General features: G+C 43.4%; 1 pseudogene; it reads left to right on the top strand.

Moving 5' to 3' along the window:
* The first annotated feature begins 4311 nt into the window (after positions 1 to 4311).
* On the top strand, positions 4312 to 19238 carry LOC114686920 (annotated as a pseudogene).

The following is a 19238-nucleotide window of genomic DNA, read 5'->3' on the forward strand; positions in this document are numbered from 1 at the left end:
AGAGTCCATATTATTGTGTCCCCTGCAACCGGAGTTACAGGCAGTCAGGAGATGCCTAACTGTGGACTGGGAACAAAATTTGGGTCCTCTAGATGAGAAGCTAGTGGTCTACCAGCTGTCCCTATGTCTAAAACGTTCATATTTGTAGTTAATCTTTAGGTCATTTGACTCTGGAACTCACCATGTCACACAGGTACATCATGACCTTCTGAATGTCTCCCTTTGCTACAGCACATCTGGCTTAGGTCTGAAACCCAAAGGGGGTTTGAGAGCAAGTGAGGGAATGTAGAAAGGACAGACACACAGACACATGTACAGAAAACTGGCTTGCAGTTGCCTGTGTGTGCTCTGATGCAGCCTCAGCTACTTCCTCTGCAACCTGTACCCTGAGCATGTTTATTGTGAACAGCAAAGGGGAAGGGGCTGGCTAATCTCTGCAGAGGGACTGAAGACACCAGGTTCAGACTCTAAACACCCAGGAAGCTGCAGTTGCTAGTTTTTTCCTGACTGATCTATAAACATCTGAATGTGGTTCAGAGGAAGAAAGCTTTGCCAATTCTGAAATTAACCTATATAGGGAAAGGCTTTGCTAATTTGCCTTGGGACTGAGGTCTTCATTCCTTTCATGGCGGTGCCCAGGTCAACAGTACACACCCACTCAGGGCTTCCTGTTGCTCTGTATTGCTTCAGCATCTCCAGTGCTGGGATTATGAAGGTGTGCCACCAAGCCATGCTGTTATTTTATGTTTGATCGACACATACAAGCACTAACATTACACATGATAATAAAATAGCATGTAAAGGTTCAAGCAATTCATCATAAAACTCACATCATCAGAACAGTGAAGAAACAAGGTGTCTAAGACGTAAAGGAGCTGAGAGTCTCCAAATGCTCCCGTGTGCTTCATTCAGGTCAGCCCATGTTCTCCTTGCAAGGAGAATGAGACAGTGCATGGCGCGTCACTCCTGCAATGTTAGCATTCTTCAAAGTGAACAGGAGAATTTTTGTGAGTGGAAGAACAACCTGAATCAAAAGCTTCCGGCATTCACACTTTACACACACACACACACACACACACACACACACACACACACACACACACACACACATTTTAGAAAAATCAGTAGCATTCCTCCACTTTGTAGACTGTGAGGAACCTGATCAGGATGGTTGGACCCATCTCAGAAACTCTCTCCAGAGCACAGACAAGCATGAGAGAACAAGTTTCTGCCCCTCACGCTGGGCTCCATAGGGGAAAGGCCAGCACCAAGGACAGATCCATGGCCTGTAAACAGGAGCATCATGTGCTTAAACACAGTGTAATTAGAAGGAAGTACCCACAATGTGGTCCAAGTACAAGTGCCGCACCCTGGGAGGAGGCCACTTTCCTCCTCCTTCCAGATTTCTTTGTTGAGTGAAGACAGGAGTCTACTCAGGGGACCTGTGAGGGACCCTTCAGATCCCACCAAAGCTGTCTCATTAATTCCCTTTGCTGAGAAACACACTATATATACCTCAAATTCATGTCTTACTCATTCCCTGCATGAGGACTATACTTTATAAACCCCCAAATCATTTCTCCAACCCTAGATCCTCGGCCATTAGAACACGATATTCCTTCATTTCTGGGTCCCCAGTAAAGACTGAACAAGGGCTGCATGTGGGCAGGACTGGAAAAGGCTTCCACAGTGGCCTGTTCCCCACCCTTTGCATCACTGATTCTAGACTCCATCCCTCCCCTCCCTGCATGCAGAGGAAAGAGTGGGGTGGGTGGGGATGCCCTGGCCTTCACTGGAGAAGTGCTTCTCACCTGGCTGAGCTACACTCCTCTGGAGTCTTGATCCCAGCAGATGGTTCAGCTCAGATTCTGCCTCAGCACTGCAGCCCAGAGATCAGACAGCTGGAGTGTTGAGACCCTCACAAGTTCAGCCCTGGAATGGGACAAGGAGCCCCCTACCCAGGACACTGAAGAGGACCACTGGGCACTGTCAGTTGGTCTGTGCAGGAATCTCAGTGGAGGGATGGATGGACTGGGGGAAGCTCCACAGGACAGGGAGGTGTCTCTGAGGATTTCTCTTCAACCCTGTGACTCCAGGTGAGGGAGTTACACACCTTCACAGAGTTAAAGCAGTATTTTACAACATACACAAATGTAACACAACTTTGCCTGGATAAGTAATATTCCACAACATCTCTCCTCATATTTAGGATGAACAAGTCAACTCAGTAGGAGGAAACGGGTCCCCAAGGCAGCAAAAAGAGTCAGAGAAAGCCCCTGATCCCACTGTTAGGAATCCCACAAGAAGGTCAAGCTTTACCACCATAATATATGGAGAGGGCCTAGGTCAAACCCACGCAGACTCCCTGATTGTTGGTTCAATCTCTATGAGCTCTTATGAACCCAGATTAGTTGATTTCATGGGTGTTCTTGTGGTTTCCTTGATCCCTCTGGCTCTACAATCCTTCCTCCCCATTCTTTGCAGGATTCTTTGAGGTCAGCCTGAGGTTTGGCTGTTGGACTCTGCATCTGCTCCTATCAGTGGCTTGATGGAGCCTCTCTGATGATGATTGTATATGCTCTGCCCCTGTCTATGATTACAGCAGAATATCATTAGGAATCATTTCACTCACTTGGTTTTTTGTTTGTTTGTTTGTTTGTTTGTTTGTTTGTTTGTTTGTTTCCCCAGTCCTGTGTGGTTCTGTCCTAGCTAGGTCTTTGGGCTACTGTAAAGAAAAAGTCAAAGGATTCCTCTTCTCAGATTATATGGTAGTATACATGAGCAACCCCCAAAATTCTTCCAGGGAGCTCCTACCTGATAAACATCTTCAAGGAAGTGGCCAGATACAAGATTAACTCAAAAACAATAACAACAAACAAGTAACATCAGGCCTCCAATATACAAATGATAAATGAGCTTAGAAAAAAATCAGGGAAATGACACCCTTCACAATGGCCAGGGAAAATATAAAATACCTTAGGGTAACTCTAACCAAGCAAGAGAAAGACCTGTATGACAATCACTTTAAGCTTTTGAAGAAAGAAATTGGAGAAGATATCAGAAGATGGAAAGATCTCCCAAGCTCATGGATTGCTAGGGTTAACATAGTAAAAATGCCCATTTTACCAAGGGCAATCTACAGATTCAATGCAATCCTCATCAAAATTCCAACCCACTTCTTTTCATACCTGGAAAGAACAATACTCAACTTCATACAGAAAAGCAAACAACAGCAACAACAAAACAAAACAAAAACCAACCCCCCGCCCCCCAATATCCCACAAGATAGCTAGAACAATCTATGCAAAAAAAGAACTTCTGGAGGAACCACCATCCCTGATTTCAAGCACTACTACAGAGATATAACCATAAATACTGCATGCTGTTGGCATAAAAACAGATAGACTGATCAATGGAATGGAATCAAAGACCCAACCATAAGTGCACACACCAATGGACACCTGGTGTTTGATAAAGAAACCAAAATAAACAATGGGAAAAAGACAACAACGTCCTTCTGCATCCTTCTCTTCAACCCCCACAGAACAGCCCATTAAGTTCCCAGCTTTCAAGAGCCTTTCAGCTCAAACTCCAACATCCTTCCACAATCCTCACAAACAGTGATGTGTGCAGGGCCATCAGAGTGATGCCCCACCTCTGGTACCAAGCCTGATCCTAGTTTGCCTTCCTGCTGTATATGACACACTAAGCTGCTTGGAGAGAGGAAGTGTTTATCTGGCTTGGAGAGCAGGAACTCAGAGCAGAAACTTGGAGGAAAATGAAGCAGAGACCATGGAAGAATACATCTTTCTAGCTTGCTCTCCATGGGTGGTTCATCTGACTTTCTCACACAACCCAGGACCACCTGCTCAGAGTGTCTCCACCCACAGAGGGCTGGCCCGTCTCACATCAATTAAAAGTCAAGAAAAAGACCCACAGATGTGTGCACGTTGTGTTGTAGGACTTGCTGACACAAGAGAGCAATAAGGCCCGTTTGATCCTTACACACTGGGCCAGAAAGTGGTGGATGACATGGGTAAGGCAAGCATGGTTTCGTCTCTACTGGAAGGTGCCTGTTTTATTTTGACCTGGAATCAGAGAATTAGTTGGGAACAACTCTAGAGCCAGGAAGCAGATGCAAAGCTCCACATACTACTCTAGAGCTTGAGAGTAAAGCTTGTGGGAAAATATGGCATATATTTTGGCAGCAAAGAAAGAAAATGCCAAAGTCCATTATGTATCAGTTGAGCAAACAGGTGAAAGATCAGAGAAGTGAGGTATGAATAAATATCAAACAGGCAGAGGACAGGGAACAACGAGTGAACTCCCCATTAGAAGCCTCTGTTCCTCCGTGTTTTCTGGAATCTTCAGTGTCTACTTTGTCCTCTGTGAATAGAGGCCAGGCTCACTTTAGCACAGACTTTATGTGCCTGTCCTCTGCCAAGCCATGTGGCTCTACCTGGTGGTTCTCCTGGGCCTGTGGAATCTCCTGCGCTTGTTCAGGGAGAGGCAGGTGGTGAGCCATCTCCAAGACAAGCATGTCTTCATCACGGGCTGTGACTCTGGCTTTGGGAACCTGCTGGCCAGACAGCTGGACAGGAGAGGCATGAGGGTGCTGGCTGCATGTCTGACAGAAAATGGAGCTGAGGAGCTGAGGAGCAAGACATCAGACAGGCTGGAGACGGTGATCCTCGATGTCACCAAGACAGAGAGTGTTGTGGCAGCCACTCAGTGGGTGAAGGAGCGTGTTGGGAACAGAGGTACCATGGAGATTCCTGTGTGTGTCTTGGTTTGTGTCTCTGTGTGAAGGAAATGCCCTGAAAAGGTTGCCCAAGGGGGTGGGGTGGAATTGAAGTGACTACAGACTCTTCCCCTCTCCAGCATGTCAGGACTTCCTCTTACTCCTACATTTGGTCCTTCAAGCTCTCTACTCTTGGTCAGCTGGTGTCCTGTGTCATTTCATGTCCACACTTCTGTCTGTCCTCTTCTGTCACTGTATGCAGAAAGGCTGCACTGTTGGCTGCTGAGTGCCAGGTTAGAGACAGTGAGGAGGTTGGGGCCCTGGCTCTGTGTGAAGCTGGCTGGGCATGGGTCAGATGCATCTCCACTCTCAGTACTGGATCCTGGTCTCACCTTCCACCTGGGATCCTTTATGGGGAGCCAAGGCCACTGCCATGCTTAAGGCCAACACCCCACACTGGAGGAATGCCTTAGTTCAGTCAGATGTAGGAAGGGGATTCTCTCTCACACACTCACACACACCAGCCTCTGTTCTTTCTTCTCTCTCCCTTCCTCTCTCTCTCCACTGTTTGTGTTAGTATGAAAAGCTTAAGTTATTTAAAACATTAAAAATGTGGTTGTTGTTCTAAATACTTGAACATATCCAGCCACAGTTAACATACAATTTACTTTCCAGTGGATGAATACTAGTAACAGTTTGATCTGAACCAAACAATATACATGTGTTCTTTTCACTTTAAAAAAGTAAGCAATTTTACAACTTGAAAAACATTTATTCAAATAATAATATTCAACGAATTAAAAGAAATTGACCCTTAACCAAGCCCCACCCTTTTCACCATGCCTGGGGATGGGTATTGGAATAGTTTGTGCTGTGGTGTTTATTTGTCTTGGGTCTTGAGGCAGGATCTTGTTATGGGGCCATGAACCATGTCCCTCCTCCTCAACCTCTTTGTACCAGGATTGCAGTCATGTGCGACCTCGCTCATCTTGTTTCTTATATTTATTGTCAAAACTCTTTTGGGGAAATTCTGCTCAATTCCCAAGTCTGCAAGCATCGTAATTTAGGATCATAGGAATAAAAGATCCCTTTTCATACTTTTATTAATTCTTCTCATGCAATATATTTTGATCAGGTTTTCTCTTTCGCAAACTACTCCCAGATTCTCCCCATGTCCTTACTCACCCAACTTCATGTACTTTTTGTCTTGCTCATGAAAATAAAAACAAGAACAAAATAAAAACTCAAAATGAAAATCAGTTGAAATAGACAGCCACAGGACAAAAAAAAAATACAGAACAAAATATTATGAAGCACCGCCCTTAAAAAATTAATACTTGGAGATTGGTTTGTGTTAGCTGACTCAATCCTGTGTATGAGGCTCCAATGTCACTGCAGTGGGGAACACTGTTGCTCCCTTTGCCAGCAGGTATCACTTACAGATTGCTTCTTGGTTAGAGGTGGGACCATGTGTCCACTGCCTCTTCTCAGTGCTGGGTCACCGTCTGGAATCTGAGCAGGCCTTATGTGTGCCGCCAAAACCTCTGTGAGTTTATGTGTGCCTCAGTCCTGTTGTGTCTGGAAGACAGTTAATTGAAGTCTTCCATCACCTCTGGCTCTTCAGTCTTCCCACATCCTCATCTTCAAAGACCCCTGAGCCTTGAGGTGAAGGCTTTGATGAAGATTTCCATTTACGACTGAATGTTCCAAAGTCTGTCCTTTCTGCACATTGTCCAGTCATGTGACTCTGTGCTCATTCCCATCTATTGCAAGACCAGTGTCTTCTGATGAGTGCTGTGCAAGGCACTGGTCATGAGTGTAGTGATAATGTATTAAGACACATTTTACAGTATATTCCTTGAGCAGAATAATGTTCTTAGGTTTTCCCAAGGCCCATGACCTACCTGGTCTGATGTTTCTGACTCCTACACAGAGTCAGGTATGGCTCCATCTCATAGAGTGGCCTTCAATCTAATCAGAAAGTGCCAGTTACTCCAGGTCATTTGTGCCTCTACTGTGCAGTAGATCTTACAGGCAGATCACAGGTGTAGGTCACAGGGTTTGTAGCTGGGTGATCCTGGTGATCGCCTTTCCCTGTGGGAGTACACAGAGTGTCTTCTGGCACCTTGATTGTGAATCAGTAGGGGTGAAGCTGTTAGTCAGACACCTGCTCAACCTCTCCCTGCTCGATGACATAAGTAATTATCATCTTCAGCAATATGTCCTTACTATGAGCTTGTGAAGAACAATGATTGGCCTTGGCAATAGCCTGTGATGGGGGTTGGGTGTGTGGCTCCATGGAGACCTTTTGACCAATGACTCAACGGGATGTAACCCATTACTGGCACTCGAGGTTATATTTGGTGGCATAAGATGTCTAGGCCAGAGATCATCTCCCCATTCTATGGTGACTCCATTTAAATTCCTTTCATATATGTATAAATTTTAGGAAGCTTCTATAGAATTGATTTCCATAGAGCTTCTCTGTGGGGTGTTTACCCACCACCCCCACAGTTCCCCAGAGTTTTCTTGAGTGCAATCAGCAGGAAATATTAGATAGAAGGACTTATAGCGGAGATAAACAGAGAGAAAATAAAGGATAGCCTCGAGAGGGCCTGGAACCTCTTCCAACGGTCCCGGAATGTCTCTGCCCAGGGTTTTTATAGAGACTCCAAGGGGTGGAGCAAAAGACCTCCTCCCCCAGCACAGCCAAGTGCAGACCATCTCAGACACCTGCACTCAGGCCCGTGGTCCTGATCATCCTCTATTCAGACCTGCTGGGTAAGCCACAAGGAACCAGAGAACGGGCTCCCACAGGTCCCCCCTTCTTAATGTATAAAAAAATAACTATTGGGCCAGGCGGTGGTGGGGCACGCCTTTAATCCCAGCACTCAGGAGGCAGAGCCAGGCGGATCTCTGTGAGTTTGAGGCCAGCCTGGGCTACCAAGTGAGTCCCAGGAAAGGCGAAAAGCTACACAGAGAAACCCTGTCTCGAAAAACAAAAAAACAAAACAAAACAAAAACAAAAAACAAAAAAACAAAAAACCAAAAAACAAAAAACTATTAATGGCTTACAGCAGTCTCCATAGCTGTTACACCTCCCAGTATGGGAGTAGAGGATGATATAGATGGCATTTCTCTTTTGAATTAGGTCCAAGGTGACCACAGCAGTCTTAGCTGCCTCAAGCCCTTTCTAAACCAAAAACTCTTAAGGCGACTACAAACTTAAAGAATCCCTTAGCTTCATCATTACCATTAACAGGTTAACATAAATATTGCTATACATAGTCACATTCTCTCAATCTTACAACTCAAAGCAAACTCTTAACAGAACCATTTGAATTAGCATATATGGTGCTATATATAGTTAACAATTTTCTCCATCTTACAACTTTAACTCAGTCATTTGAAATTTCTTGTTAACAGAACATAGGAAAAACTTTGATGTATTCACATCAAACTTAAACATTTCCTCAACTCCACAAAACCAGGGTGCATTAATATCAATAGGTTTCTGCCAACATAATTCAATCTCATAACTCCTCCTTTTCTTTATAATTTTTAAACAAAAACTCAAACCTAGTTAGAGGAACCCAAACTTATACAATTCCTACAAACCCATATTGAAAAGCAATATTTTCAATCTAACCATTAATACTTTGAAAACTTTTAGCAAAACATCCAAAAGCAGTTTCTTTTTTTTTTAAGATTTATTTATTTATTGTGTATACAGAAGAGGGCACCAGATCTCATTACAGATGGTTGTGAGCCACCATGTGGGTGCTGGGAATTGAACTCGAGACCTCTGGAAGAGCAGTCAGTGCTCTTAACCTCTGAGCCATCTCTCCAGCCCCCCAAAAGCAGTTTCTTAATAAAACTCTTTACACACTTTAAAAGTAGTCTCTTAGTATATCCCATTTGCATTTCTTTCTAACAAAACATGACATTAATCCACTCAAACAACAATTTAAATTAAATAGACTAAGGAATATTAACTCTCCCTTTTCTTTATAATTTTAAGCAAAAATCTCAAGCCTAGTTAGAAAACCCAAACTTTTCTGTTTAAACAGTTCCATTTGTAACACAAAACCAGTTCCATAAGTAATCCATTTTTACATAAACAGTTCCACAAAACAACTCATAAATCACAAGTTAATAAAGCATATATGCATACACAAAACTGCATCTTGAGTCAAGGTAGAAACAATTTCTTCATTTCAACAGTTCCATTTTTACCCCAATTCCAGAAAACAGGTCCTAGGTCATTACTATAAGTGAGCTCAAAATTGTCCCATTGCAATGAAATCTCTATTGTTCTTTTTATTTCTTAAGTCCCAAAATTCAAATGATAAATTCTGGTACTAGCCTTCCAAATATGAAGAAATTCATAACCAAAATCTTTGTAGTTTTATCTCATTTTAAGTTCAAAAAGTTCAAACAAGAAATTCTGGTATCAGGCTTTCACTTCCAAATATGAAGAGATGTTTTTCAACCAAAACTTTTTGCAGTTAATAATTTTTGTTCAAACAAGCGTCTCTGAAATTTGATTCTCAATCCAGAGACCTTTTTAGGTACAATAGTATTCTAAACCGCACCGTTTTTTATGTTAGCTCAGGTTTTTCTGTGCTGCATTAATATTCCACAGATCTCAGATGCGGATGCCTTGTGCTGGTTCTGGCGTCCACCATTCTTAGCTTCTTAGCGGCTTCTGGAGCTTTTGAAACCATTCAGACTGCCTACTTTGCAGTCTACTAGGACACTACCTGTGTCTCAGGTGTTTTCACCATATACATTAAGAATAGACTCACACTTTACAAACTTACATATAACGTATTAACATCTACTTTATTTATACTCCTTAAGGAGACTACAGAACTACTTTACCAAATATATTTCTTATTATTTATATACTTATATTCATTCCATCTTATTCTTATTTAAAGTTACATTTACAACTAGCATCTTTACTTCTTACAAGCTTATTACTACATGTCTTAAGACTACCTTAGATACTTCTTGCAAGCTTATATTCTTAAAGGAACTCTATAGATCTATTTTACAAACTTATATAGAGCTACCATTAGCATATATTTAACTTAGCAAACACCTAGAGATTTCTTAACAGAGATCTAACAAGACAGAATAATTTCTACAAACTCACATATCTTATTTTCATCTTTCTACTTCTTACTCTTAATTATTATCACCATCTCTATTATAAAGATTCTCTTAACTAGACAGGAAGTACGTACATCATTTCTAAAGTTTAGAGTTTATAGTCAGCTTTGTTATAAAGCACTGGAATTTAGTGAGTGTTGTCATTATAGAGTTGTGATACTTGTTGCTAGGGTTTGTAACATTCTCGGGAGGAAGCCACACCCCAGAGTTGCTGAGTTCTCTTGGCCTTTCTGAACCGGCAGAGATGTACTGTCAGCGGTAAACGGTTTTTAACTAGAGGCTGTCCCTTCACCCAGATTCATAATAGCTCCCCTAAGAACTTCAATTCAAACAAACGTTTCTATCACAGCAGTACTTTTGGTTTGTTTGCTCTACTGAAAAACTTCACTTCACGCTGAGGGTGAAATTACCATATTTAGCTGCTGTAAAGTTCTTTGCCAAATACTGCACAGCTATTAGGTGATATAAAGTATTTTTCTAAAGGAGCTAGTAAAGCCAAAAGTGGCACAGCTCCGAGCTCTTATTCCTCACTGTTTGCATTAAACCAGTGACAAAACCTCAGAAGCACTAATCGAGCCACTTTCATTCTGGTTCCTTTATAGAAACGTCATGGGAGTTGACTTTTCTTAGTTCCACGCTCCTTACCAGACGTTCCGGTAACCACCGAGCTTCATTCTCCTCTTGTGAAAAAACACAAACATGTCCTCGACCCCATATTAAGACAGGATCGGGACCCTTCCATAATCCTGAGCAGGGATCTTTCCATTTCACTTGAGTTTCAGGATTTAGTATTTTCACTTCATTAGCTTTAACTCCTGATGTTATTAGCAACGGTGATATTTAGCATTGATTTCTTATAGGTAACTTTCCGGTAAATCAACTCTTTTGTAAGACAGCTAGATTTTCTGGTTTGTTTCCCATCTATAAAGCAGTCATTTTTTTTTTGAATGCCTGTTTCCTTGTCTCCTTATTAGATTTACAAAGGAATTACTCATTGCAGGCAGTTTGTTCAAAAGGCAAAAAACTTTTTTAATTTCAACAAGTTTTTTCATTTCTAAGACAAAGTTCAGTGTATAAACTGCTTTCCCTTGTTTTAAGGATTTTAAAGTGGCTTGTTTGCTCTTAAAGGTAGCTTTTGTCATCCAACTACCGTAAACACTTTGCACAGCTATTAGGGTAAATAAGGCATTTTACCAACAGAGCCCCAAACCGCGAAGCACCTAGTTCCATATCCTTGCAATCTTTCATTGGAACTAATACTTAAATTCTTAGACGACTTTCCCCCTTATTCTTTTAAAGGCTGTATTTTAAGTTTACCATGCACGTATTTTCGAGCTGACAAAAGTGTTTCAGGTCAATGTTGCCATCTTTAGCAGAAAAACTACTTTTCCCAGAATGCATTTCCCTTATATCAGTCCATAATAATATCAGTCCCTTATATCAGTCCCTTATATAAGTCATTTCCCACAGTTCTTTTTGGGTCTGAGAGACAACTGGTTATCTTTTACCAGACTTGCTTACAAATTCTTGCCCGGGAGCTTTGAACAAAGTTTTTTGCTTTTGCAACGGGAGATTTGAACACGCATTTTACATTTTCAGCTATGGAACATTGGGAGGTTTTTGGTCTCTCAGCTGGCTTTAACAGGTGTTTCAACTTCATCAGACACTGGCCCCAGATCAGAACCACACCTGCCTCATTAGCACGCATTGAGGCTGGCATTTCTGATAGCAGCTTTCCTTGGGGCTTTTGTTTGTTTTAGCCAGTCAGTGAAAAACAAGATCATTTACAACAGCTTTTCCATATCTCTTTCAGAGAGATATTCTCCCACTGATTTTATTCTCATTTTGCTTGTTTGTTCCCCCCCCCCCCCAGATGCAGAGCTTCAGGTATCTGCAGCTCTGTACCTCTGCTAGCTGCTTTTAAAGGTAGGGCCTTTTTTTTTCTCCCCCGGAATCTGCCTCAGACTCTAGCAGCTTTGTCAGGTCATGCATTTTCTGGGGAGGAATCTGTCCCTTCTGTTTCTTCAGAGTCTTTCTCCCAGACAGTATCCAGAGTTTGGTCTCAGTTTATCCCCTCTACCCCAGAAGCAGTTTCCGACACTACAGTGGCGGCTTTCCCTGCTACTGAAGGTAGGGGCTTTAGTCGGTTTGTTTTCGGGGTCTGTGTGGTTTGCATACATACTGAAAATCTAACAAGTGAGGTTTTTGCCATTTCTAAACTCCCATTAGGACAGGTGTTTTGCCTCATCAGGCCTTCACCTGGCCCAGTCCCCCAGTGGGTTGCATTTGCTTGTCTGGGTGCTCAAGGACAGAGCTTATGCCAGAGGCAATCACCCCTCAGGGCTACACTCCCTCAACTTACCAGGAGTCATTTGAAACAAAGCTTTCTCAAAGAGGTGCTTTCTCTGACAGAAAAGAAAGCTTTAATCCTGGATAGTTCTGTTCTGCCCTGGCTGGGCTCTTTCCCCAGACAGCGTTCTGACTCAGCAGCATAACTGCTTCAGACACAGTTCAGCTTTACTGTTTTCCCAGAAAGGTCCTTTCTCTGATAGGAAAGCTTTTCTTAGATTTCTTTTTGCAGTTGTGGACCTATCAACCCGGGACTTATAAGAAAGCAGGCAACTGTGCCGTTCCCGACTGCTTTAGCTTGCTTTGTTCATTAGCAATATTCCCCTGGGTCCTGCACCTTCCTGCCTCAGCTCTGTGCTCCAGGAAGTTTGCAACTGCAGGAAGCCTAGTATCCGTGAAATGCGCTCCAACTCAGAGACGCTGGCCAGTCGCCTCTGGGTTTTTGGTCAGAAGCTAGGGTACAATGCTAACAGTTTGCATTGCTTCCGGGAATTCTTTGCATTAGGAAGATGATTAGGAGCACCTTTTCATTCTGAAAGGCTCACTCAAAAAACCCTTGATGCCTCAGCTTGGCTGTAACTGAAGAGCTTGGCTTTTTTGCATTTCTCAGGTAAAGTTTCCTGCCCTTTTGGGCTCTCTCTGTAGCTCTTCACCCACACTCTCCCCAAGCGTTTCCCTCAGGGTACTCTGACCCACTGTCTTTTACTAGCTTGAAGAGACAGAGCTTAGAAGAGGTTTTTAGGAACTTGTCCCTGCCTCCTGCATTGCAGGGAGGATTTTTAAAGCTTGAAAGAGAACTTAGAGGTTTTGCTGTCTTAAGAGGTTTGTTGTTTTCCCTTAGATCACAGGTGGTCCCCATACTAATATCTTCAGGTGATTCTAATTTTTGTCCTTCTGAGAGAGTTAAAGGCTTTAGTTTTTAAGTTTAAGAGAGCTTTTGAGAAAGATTAAGGCTTTTAAGAGAGATTCCCCCCTCCCCAAATTTTCCAAGAAAAGATTTATAGTTTAAGAGAAAGATTTTTCCCACCCAGGAGAAAGACCAACTTTTCCAAAACTTCCCAACTTTAAACTTTGACTTCTTACACCCCCATTTTTGCCTCAGGGAGAAAAGACTTTCTCCTGCCACTTGGATTTGGCAATTCAGCTGTCCCCAGGTCAAAAGCTTCCATAGGAAACTTTTTCTTCCCCATAAGCTCAAAGAAGAGCTTTTTTTACTACCCGTAAAGCCCAAAGAAAAGATTTTTTTCCCCAGTTTGTGTTTATAGCTCCCAAAATGAGAAAATTGAAGAGATTTTCTGTCTAGTTGCCTTACTTATTTTTTCCTACACAATCTTACACTTCTAAGTTTGTCCTAAACTATATTACTACCCTATACCTTATACTTATTTTTCACAGATAGAAATTAGAAAGGGATAGAAGATAGAAAATTTTGACAGAAGAGAATTTCGCTGCAGCATCGGACATCCTTCCAGTCTGCTATCCTTTTCTCTCGAGGATAAAACCCCTGCCTCCCAAAAAAAATATATAAAAAATATATATTTTTCATAACACCGGCATGCCTTTCCACTGGCAGGGCTGACAGCACTTTCACCAAAAACTCTGTAATAAAACTATTATTTTCCTTTATCTTTAGTCCATATTTCTTTGTCTTTAGTCCCTGTTCATTTGTCTTTAGTCCCCCTTTTTTTGTTCCCCCTTTTTTTCTTTAGTCCCTTTTTTTTTTTCTTTTTTCTTTGGTCCCTGTTCATGGCACCAGTCTGCGGGGCGTTTACCCACCACCCCCACAGTTCCCCAGAGTTTTCTTGAGTGCAATCAGCAGGAAATATTAGATAGAAGGATTTATAGCAGAGAATCTTGTGGAGATAGATAGAAAATAAAGGATAGCCTCGAGAGGGCCTGGAACCTATTCCAACGGGCCCTGACTGTCTCTAGCCCAGGGTTTTTATAGAGACACCAAGGGGTGGAGCAAAAGACCTCCTCCCCCAGCACAGCCAAGTGCAGACCATCTCAGACACCTGCACTCAGGCCCGTGGTCCTGATCATCCTCTAGTCGAACCTGCTGGGTAAAGCCACGAGGAACCCGAGAACAGGCTCCCACACTTCTCAAAACAAAACAAAAGAAAACAAAACAAGATAAAAAAAAAAAAAAAATTGATGAAAGAATATGGGTCTCCATGAGGATAAAATATGCTTCTCAGCCAAGGGTCCATAAGCCATATTGGGCCAACTTTTTAAAATCACCAAATGCCATGCTTAATGTCAATCAACCACTCTCCAATGCACTCTGCACAGAAATTGACAGTGTGGATATGGTGTTTAGTTGTAAGCCTTCCTGAGGGGGTACTTGAGGATTTAGAACCTAAAGACCAAAGGGGATGAGGAAGGGAAGCCTGTGGGTGAGGGTCAAGAAAGGGCACCATCTTCTGAGTTTGCAGGCAGAGTCTCAGTGCTGTTGGTGACCAGCAAGCATTGTCTCCTCACTTTCCTGTCCCTGGGTTTTGCAAGGATCTAAGGAGAGCTGCTCAATATTGATGCTAGACCTCGCAAGACTGCCTTCATGAGAGCCATGAACATAGCACTGCTTTTAAAACTCTCCCCAATCAAGGCCACATTTGTTTCTCAACTTAGTTTCACCGGGACATTAATTTTGCCCTTTCTTTCTTTTCTTTTGTATGTTCCTCTGTTGCCTCTCTCCTAGTCCTTCCCTTTTTCTGTCTTTCTTTGCCATTTCAAAGACAAAGGCAGCAGTGTGGCTTAGTCAGTATTCTATTTCTCCGGAGGGAAACCAAGGCCATGGCAATTCTTATACAGGTAACTGTAGCAGCAATCTTAGAAGGTCTTATTAATAAAATCAAACCCAGGTCTAGTTATTGGGGTGAATGCTGGAAGATCAGAGAGACAGAACAAGCCACAGCTACCTCACCTCACTGGATCCTCAGCTGATCCTGATTCCTCAGACTGGAGGCCTCTGAGTCCCCATCCACAATGAATCTCAGCTGAACTGCTGCTTGAAAGCCTAAAGCTTAACCAGCCAAATGCTTCTAGTTTCTGGTCCTCACGTCTTATATACCTTTGTGCTTTCTACCATCACTCTCTGGGATTAAAGGATCGCTTTCTGGGATTAAAGGCATGAGTCACCATGCTTGGCTGTATCCTTAAACACATGGATTTCTGCCTCTGGAATGCTAGGATTAAAGGCGTGTGCTACCACCGCCTATCCTTTATGTTTAATATTGTGGTTGTTCTGTTCTCTTAGTCCAGATAATTTTATTAGGGTACAGAATATTTTGTGGAACACAACACCACCACAGGTAACCATTTATTTGGGGCTGGCTTGCTATTTCATAGATTTAGTCCATTATCAGCATGTCCAGTCGGTATCCTAGGACCCACAGGCAGACATGGTGCAGGAGAAGGAGCTGGGATTTCAACATTCAGATCAGTTCTACATGTCTCCTTCCAGACAACAGGAAGAGTGAGACTCTGGTCTGGCTGGAGCTTTGAAACCCCATAGCCCATCCCCAGTGACACACTTCCTCCAACAAGGCCACACCCACGCCCACATAGTCACACCTCCTACTCCCTTTCAAGTAGTACTGTTATCCAAAGACCAAGCTTTCAAATCTATGAGCCTATGGGTCACAAGTGAAAGAATAAAATGTCTCTAAGAATGGGTATAATGAGTAAAACACAATCATAGTTTTATGATCTCCAGATACACAGAGGCACACCATGTTCTCAAAATCTGTTCTTAAAACTAACAAGTCAGAAATGACTGTTTCTTGCTTCTCATCAGGCATTGGGGCCATGAAGCCTTCAAGGAGAAGGGTATCCATGCTGTGAGCCTAGAGTCTCTAGGATGGGATCCCTAGCCCATATGATAACATACTCTTCTTCACTGTTTCCTACTTTGCAGTATACACTTGTCTAAGTGTTCTTACCTATTTGAATATATATTTCATCCAGAACTATAGCTATTTTATGTGACTCTCTCTTCTTCCTACTTTCTCCAGGACTCTGGGGCCTGGTCAACAACGCGGGCATCTTCATCACCTCAAGTCCCAATGAGTGGCTGAACAAGCAGGACTTTGCAAGGATACTGGATGTGAACCTGTTGGGCATGATCGAGGTGACCCTGAACATGCTGCCTTTAGTGAGGAAGGCAAGGGGCCGTGTGGTCAACGTCTCCAGCGTTATGGGTCGACTGTCTCTCTTAGGTGGTGGTGGTTATAGCATCTCCAAGTATGGTGTAGAGGCCTTCTCAGACTCTCTCAGGTATTGGAGAGGGATGTGGGTACCTGAGGGAAGCATTGGCAGGGGATTTATTTAATCATGACCTTTAGTATCCCATCATGAGGAAGATACTCTCTGTCTTAGGGGCTCTGTCATCTTCTCTTCATTGATCCATTCACAAGTGCATTTCCAAGTCTCTATAGAGGGCAAGACTGAGACCTGAGTTCATCTTGTCCTGTCATATTTGGGGGAGGAAACTGGGGGACATTACTGAGGTAAAATAGCATCTTTGAGTATATTGGGTCAAGAATCCAGCCCCATGAGTTCTATGATGATAAACATGTTTTTGAGTGGGGCTGAACATCTCATTCAAATTGAGAGATAGATATCAGGCTCCTGTAGAGTCCACAATCAACACATTCCACCAAACAGTAATGTTTTGACCTGAACTAAAGACTATGGCAACCGAGAGAGTGAGAGAAGAGACTGAGAAGAACTGTGCTCTTCCCTTGGAGTGGCCATGGCCAAGTCAGCTGTGTGGACCATGGTAGTCCTCAGAATGTCAGGGTCCTGTAGCAGGAATGGGCTGCAGCAGAGTAAAGGTTGAACATAGTGTTGGATTCCAAATCTGGAGGTCTCGAATGGGCGCCCCAAGAACCCAGACTCCAGTCCAGTTGATGCAAACGCAAGACGATTTATTAAAATTCTATATGGAAGGGCAAACCCTGCTCCTAAGAGCAAGAGCCACATCTTACTGCAGCCCCATGAGGGCTTTTAAAGGAAAAACCCACAAAATTACAATTCCCATACAATTTCGTTTCACAAGATCATGGTCTGGGTACAGAGGGGGTACAGTTATGTCAACAGGTACATTTTTCCTGAAACCTCAAGGGGGGGTATCAAGGTAGGAGTGGAGTTTACACAAAGGTTACAGTGGTCCTTCCTGGAACACCTGCAACTATCCCAGTCACAGTTGAGCGCATCTCTTAACAGAGATCTCTTTACATTGTTATATGGTTGCAGGGGAGATTGATCAATGGCTGAGTCAGCTTGCTTTTGGAACTAGATTTTTAGTTTCTTATTTCCTGGTGTTTGAGGTTTCTCTTTCCTGAGGCTTGGGGGAGTAAGCCTGAAGGGCTAGAGTCTTTCAATAGAAACCTGGAACCTGTAGGTGTAGGTGGACTCTCCTTGGGGAAAGGAAAGGCCAGATTTGGAAGGAGGATGGTCACCAAGTGGGTTTAGGTACACTTGTGGAGAGACTGAGGGCACAGGACAGTATTTATTTCATGCTGTTGGCAATATAAACCTTCAAAGCATTTGAATCAGAAGAGCCACTTGGGGCAGGCACATCCCTGGCTGCAGGGAACAGGGAGGCTGTGAATTTGATAGAGTGGCAGGCAGGGTCTTGCTTTCTAAAGACACCTGAAGGAACAAAGTGAGAGATGTCCTGAGTGTTTCCTGGGACAGTGGGGTGGACTGAGACTTAGGAGTGAGGTGGAGGTGACTCTGGCAAGATGGTGACCCTTTGCATCTGCAGTTCATGGAGAGAGGTCTTAATGGTGTCATAGAACAGAAGGCCTAGTTTTAGGTCAGTGAGCTACACACACCAAACTCTTAGTGTGACATTCCAAAGCACAGAGGCAATGCCCTCTCCAGGAGTTTAATTCCCATCTGCTGCACAACCCAGATCCACAACTGTGACCTCTCCTCACCACAGGCTCGTGTTGGCACGTCACTGTACTCTTATGGTGAGTCCTTTTACAGAAAACCATCTGAAGTTCTTGATGTCTGTCTGTCTTGCAGGAGGGAGCTCTCCTATTTTGGGGTGAAGGTGGCTATTATAGAGCCTGGTGTCTTCAAGACTGATATAACCAATTGTGACAGGTTATCATCAAATATGAAGATGGCGTGGGACCAGGCCAGCTCAGAGGTCAAAGAGATCTATGGCGAGAAGTTTCTGGCCTCAAGTAAGTGAGCTGTGAAGACCCAAAAAGTCTAATTCCGAATCGTAATTCTCCTGTTCATTTTGCCAGTACTTACCCATTGCCCTCACTCTTCAAAGAAATTAGACCCATTTTCTTGTGGTAGGTGTGTATATTCTCAGAAAAATCTTGACTTCAAGAACATGGTGTTCTGCTCCATCTGAGCCTCTCATCATGAAGCTGTGAGTGAAGTCAGGGATGGGAGGAGGAGGAATTAGACAGCCTTTCTATGAGCTGATTGACAAACCGGTGGTAAATGTGCATAATTCTTCCTTGAAGGTGGGTCGTGGTACCCCTGAGTACCTGGGACAGGACAGGTTAGGCTTGGGCATGGCTTCTGATGTGTGATCATGGGGTCTAGAGAAACTTTCCTCTAACTAGGTCTAGAGCAGAAGGGGTGGAGGTTAACACCAGCTGAATTACTTCTTATTCTGCACAGAACTGCCAAATCTAAAGTCATTGGGCCAAAAGTGCAATGAGGACCTCTCCTTGGTGACGGACTGCATGGAGCACGCGCTGACTTCCTGTCACCCTCGCACTCGATACTCAGCTGGTTGGGATGCCAAGCTCTTCTACCTCCCCGTGAGCTACCTGCCCACCTTTCTTGTGGATGCCATGGTCTACTGGATCTCCGTGAAGCCTGACAAAGCTCTGTGAAGCCTACATCTGTTTCTGTAGTTGGGGGTATGTGAGTGTAGTGTGAGGGAGCAGATCCTCAGAAGGAAGAAGATTCCTGGGATCAGTACAACCTTTTC

Source organism: Peromyscus leucopus, chromosome 18 (genome assembly GCF_004664715.2).
Source record: "Peromyscus leucopus breed LL Stock chromosome 18, UCI_PerLeu_2.1, whole genome shotgun sequence".
NCBI classification, from domain to species: domain Eukaryota; kingdom Metazoa; phylum Chordata; class Mammalia; order Rodentia; family Cricetidae; genus Peromyscus; species Peromyscus leucopus.